This window comes from Papio anubis, chromosome 12 (assembly GCF_008728515.1).
Source record: "Papio anubis isolate 15944 chromosome 12, Panubis1.0, whole genome shotgun sequence".
Taxonomy (NCBI): domain Eukaryota; kingdom Metazoa; phylum Chordata; class Mammalia; order Primates; family Cercopithecidae; genus Papio; species Papio anubis.
The window spans coordinates 22,969,336-22,975,335 of record NC_044987.1 but is presented as its reverse complement, the minus strand read 5'-3'; positions in this window follow the sequence as shown (position 1 = coordinate 22,975,335).

The window sequence follows — 6,000 nt, the reverse complement described above, 5'->3', positions numbered from 1 at the left end:
AGCAAGTTCTTTTTTAAAACTGACATTCTAGTTATCTTTAAGGAACAAGCTTGTGTACACACACACATACAGCCCACTGACTAGAAAAGAGATAAGAAAACCTCAATAAATGTAGAAGCCATATTGACCAACTATTATCAAAAAAGACCCTTATCCAAAAATATATTCAATTGTCTTAAGATTTATTATTTCAAAAGTGATACATAGAATTCTATCTTTGAGGAAGATGGAACAGGCATTTTTTCTCTACTCCTCCCACTAAGAACAACTAAAATCCCTGGACAATACACATAAAAGAAAGAAGAGAAGATTCTAAAAGGTGTAGAGAAGAAGGCAGACTGGCTAGGGAACCTCAGATTCCAAGGGAGGATATGGAGGTGAGTTCTACAGATTTTCTTTCCCCATAGTATATTCCAGACTTGGAAATAAAGAAGCCAGCAACCCATAAACACCAATGGTAACAGACCAAAAGAGACTACAAAAGCCTGCTCTTTAGCTAAAGGACCAGGAAAGGGACAGCGCAGCAAAGAAGAAAACTTTAACAAAAAATCCTATACACTAGCAAAACAGCAAGAAAAAACTGGCCCCGCCCACACCAGCATAAGTTGAATGGGGAGTCTAGAGCTCCATCTTTGCCAGGATGGATCAAGTCATCCCAACCTACTGCGGGGTTGGTATGAGAGAAGACCGAGCAGAGAGCTGGGAATTTTCATCACCACAGGGGAGATCCAAACCCTCTTCCACTTCATGGTATCAGTAGAAACCACATAGAAAGTCTGGACATCCCCACACCTGGCAGTAATAACCTCTCCCCTCCCTGCTGCTGCCACCACTACCACCTCCCTGCTGTAGTGGAATCAGAGGAGGACAAGTAGAGAGTTAGGACTTGTGCTATTGTCCATTGATAATGAGGCCACCCTGGCCACAGTGTTAGTGGAAGCCACATGAGGAGCTAGAACTCCCATACCAGTCCAGCAGTAATGAGAGACCCTTTCTTGGGTATTAATGGAGGCCAAGAGGGAAACCCGGACTTTTGCTCCCACTAGGAGGTAGCAAAGCATCACTCCCTTCTCTCCCCCACTGGAATAGGGTCAAAGGAAACCAGTTGAAACAAAGTTTAAATAAAATCCCAAGTCTCATAATATCAAAAGTGTCCAGATTTGGATCAAAAATCACTCATCATACTAAAAACCAGAAAGATAAGCAAAGAGTGGGGAGAAAACCTAATCAACAGATTACAACACCAATATGACAAAGATGTTAGAATTATGACAAAGATTTTAAAGAAGCATCAGAAAAGTGCTTCAATAAGCGATTATGAACATGCTTGAAACAAATGAAATAAGTCTCAGCAGCAAATGGTAAAGTCACAGCAAAAAAATAGAAGACAGAATTAAATGAAAGTTTTAGAAATGAAAAATGTAAAAACTAAAATATAAAGCTTGGTGGATAGGCTCAACAGTAAAATGGAAGGGATAGAGGAAAAACCATCAATGTTTTTAGACAGAACAAAATTATTTTATCTGAATGAAAGAGAAAAAAGACAGGAAATGAATGAACAGAGCACCAGGGGCATATGGTACTATAGCAAAAGATGGAGCATTCAAGTAATCAAAGACTCAGAAAGAGAAAAGAAAGGGGCAGACTGAAAAAATAACACTCAGAGAATGGCTGAAAACTTTCCAAATTTGGAAAGAGACATAACCCTACAGATTTAAAAAGCTGAACGAATCCCAAACAGGAAAACCTAAAGAAATCCACACCCCCATATCATAATTAAATTTCTGAAAACAAAAAGCAAGAAAAAATCTTGAAAGCAGCCAGAGAAAAATGACACTCTACCACCAGAGGAAAAACAACTGGAATGACAGCAAGCTTCTCATCAGAAACCAGGAGGCCAGGAAGAAGTGGCACATATTTTTCTAATGCTGAATGAAAAGAGCTGTAAACCCAAAATTCTTTTTTTTTTAATTATCATATCTGGCTAAAAAGCTTTGCACAGCAAAGGAAATAATCAACAAAGTGAAGAGACAACTCACAGAACAGGAGAACCTATTTACAAACTACCCATCTGACAGGTATTAACTAACAGAATATATAAGAAGCTCAAACAACTCAATAGGAAAAAAAAATCCAATTTTTTTTGGACAAAAAATCCAAATAGGCATTTCTTTTGTTTTCTTTGTTTTTATTTGGCTCAGAAGGTACTGAATAGAGATTTCTTAAAAGAAGACAAACAAGGCCAGGTGCGGTGGCTCAAGCCTGTAATCCCAGCACTTTGGGAGGCTGAAGTGGGTGGATCACCTGAGGTTGGGAGTTTGAGACCAGCTTGACCAACATGGAGAAACCCCATCTCTACTAAAAATACAAAATTAGCCGGGCGTGGTGGTGCATGCCTGTAATTCCAGCTACTTGGGAGACTAAGGCAGGAGAATCACTTGAACCCAGAAGGCAGAGGTTGTGGTGAGCTGAGATCACACCATTGCACTCCAGCCTGGGCAACAAGAGTGAAACGCCATCTCAAAAAACAAACAAACAAACAAACAAAAACAAATGGCCAACAGGTATATGAAAAATAAATTCAGCATCACTAATCAGAGAAACACAAATCAAAACTACAATGAGATATCATCTCACCCCATTAAAATGGCTTACATCAAAAAGACAAGTAATAACAGTTGCTGGTGAGGATGTGTAGAAAGGGGAACCCTCATACACTGTTGGTGGGAATGCAAACTCACACAGCCACTATGGAGAACAGTATGGAAGTGCCTCAAAAAACCACGAATAGAACTACCGTATGATCCAGCAATCCCACGACTAGATACATATCCAAAAGAAAGGAAAACAGTATATCAAAGACATATCTGCACTCCCATGTTTATTGCAACCCTATTGACAACAGCTAACATATGGAATCAACCTAAGTATCCATCAACAGATGAATAGATAAAGAAAATGTGGTACATATACACAATGGAATATTATTCAACCATAAAAAAGAATAAAATCCTTTATAAAAAAAGAATAAAATCCTGTCATTTGCAACAACATGGGTGGAACTAGAGGATATTAAGTGAAATAAGCCAGGCACAGAAAGACAAATATTATATGTTCTCATTCATACATGGGAGTGAAAAAAAATTGAATCCATGGAAATAGAGTAGAATGGTTGGTTACCAGAAGCTGGGAAGGATAGCAGAGAGGGGCTGGGTGAGCAGGGATTGTTAATGGGTACAAAAATACAGTTAGAATAATTAAGATCTAGTACTTAGTAATACAATAGGATGACCATGGTCGATAAGTTACTGTACATTTAAAAATAACTGAAATCGTCCAGGCGCAGTGGCTCATGCCTGTAATCCCAGCACCATGGGAGGTCGAGGTGGGTGGATCACGTGAGACCAGGAGTTTGAGACCAGCCTGGCCAACATGGTGAAATCCCATCTCTACTAAAAATACCAAAAAACAAAATTAGCTGGGCATGGTGGCGGGCGCATGCTACTGTGGAGGCTGAGGCAGGAGAATTGCTTGATACTGGCAGTTGGAGGTTGCAGTGAGCCTGGGCAATGAGAGCAAAACTCTGTCTCAAAAATAAAAAAAATAAATAACTGAAAGTGAAATTGGGATGTTCCTAACACAAAGAAATGATCAACGCTTGAGATAATGAATATCCCAATTACCATGATTTATAACACATCATATGCCTGTACCAAAACATCACTATCAAAACATCACATGTACTCCATATATATAACTATTATGTACCCATAGTAATTAAAAATGAAGAAAATTTTTAAATGCAACGTACAAACTGGAAGAAAATAGTTTCAAGCCACACATCTGACAAAAGACCAGTGTCCAGAATATATCAAATACTCTCAAAACTCAGTGGAAAAATAAACAACGCACTCAATTAGAAAATGGCCAGGAGACACACAGATATTTCATCAAAGAGGATATTCAGATGCCAAACGAGCACAAGATGTTCAACTTCGCTAGCCATGAGGGTCATGCAAATTAAAACCATACTAAGATATCCTACACACCCATCAGAATGGCTGAAATAAAAAATTATAACAATACCAAAGACTGATAAGTATGTGGAAAAGCTGAATCAGTCATACACTGCTGATGGGAACATAAAATGGCAGTTTCTTTAAAAACTAAGCATGCAACTACTCTATGACCCATTAATTCCACTCATGTGTTTTTATTTCTCTGGAATACGTGCCTATGTTCACACATTGTCTACACAAATGTTTGTAGCAGCTTTATTCCTAATATCCAGAAACAATTCAGTTGTTCTTTGACAGGTAAATGGCTAAACCGTGGTTTGTCCATACCATGGAATACTACTCAGCAACAATAAGGAATAAACTACCAATACATGCAGCAACCTGGATGAATCTCCAAAGAACTATGCTTAGTGAAAAGAGCCAATCCGAAAAGGTTACCTACAGTATGATTAATTTATAACATTCTTGAGATGATAAAATTAAAAGAACAGGGGAAAGATTAGTGGTTGCCAAGGGGTTAAGAAAGGGATGGGAAGGGAAGTGTGTGCAACTATAAAAGGGCAACAAGAGGAATTCTTGTGGTGATGGAAGTGTTCTGTATCTTGACTGTAGCAATGTCAATATCTGCTTGTGATACTGTACTAAAGTTTTGCAAAATGTTACCAAGGGGGAAAACTAGGTGAAAGAATGCATGGGATCTACGTTACTTCTTACAACTGCATGTGAATTTATAATTACCTCAAGATAAATTTTTTTTAAAAAAGAGAAGGCCAGGAACAGTGGCTCATGCCTGTAATCCCAGCACTTTGGGAAGGTGAAGCGGGAGGATCCCTTGAGCTCAGGAGTTCAAGGCCAGCCTCGGCAACATAGCGAGACCTCGTTCTCTACTAAAAATTGAAAATTAGCCAGGCACCTGTAGTCCCAGCTACTCAGGAGGCTGAGGCAAGAGGATCACTCAAGCCAGGGAGTCAAGGCTGCAGTGAGCTAAGATTGCACCACTGCTCTCCAACCTAGGTGACAGGGTGAGACCTGATCTCAAAAAAGAAAGAAAAGAAAAGAAAAATGGTACATGTTCATCATAGAAAATTTTCAAAATGTAGATTAGGAAGATCTAATTTGGTTATTATACAAATATACTAATAGATATGATAGTAATGTATTTAGGGGCTTTTCAAGTATATTGTCTACTTTTAATCACAGTAAAAATATATAGTTGATTCTATTTTTTCCCCTACACATTTGCTCAGAGCCTCCTGAGAGGCTATAAAGGATTACACAGGGCTCAAATGTTCATAGATGGCTCCCTCTGAGCCAAACCCTAGCACATGGTGGAATTGGTTTCTTCTTGAGTACCAATTTGGAACACTTAATTATAATGGTCATCTCAAGTACTATGCTACAAGAATTATGAGGCAATCTCTGAACCCAAATCAGAACATTGTGATTGACTAGCAGTGTCCATCAGCAGCATAGGGTTCAAGGGTACAGTGTCACCTCTGCTGGCTGGAAAATTTTTTAAACCAACCTTGCAGACTATAAGGGAAACTTTATTAATAAAACCCTCTGTGTAAAGGTTCTTGAAAGATCACTCATTCTTGTCATATCCAAATATTATGTTGCACTTTATATCTAGCAAGTATTATATACGGTTGATTTGTCTTTTTTTAGTCCAATAAATTGTACATGTAAAGACCAAACAACTTCAGATTTTTACAGCAATTAGTTCTCCATGCCCAGCCTAGAACATAGTACTTCTTACTCCGCTGAGAGAATGATCAACCAACAAGCATTATTTAATGCTGTGTATCAGATTATATATTAGGCAAGCGTTTAATCACCAATAAAGTTATCCAGTCTATAAATCTGAACACTGCTATATGCCAACGTTAAATGGGAATATGAGGTATCCGTACTCTGAAAACTCATTCTATTGGGAGGATACTGATACCTATGAAACAATTACAATAGTTAAGTGCTCTTC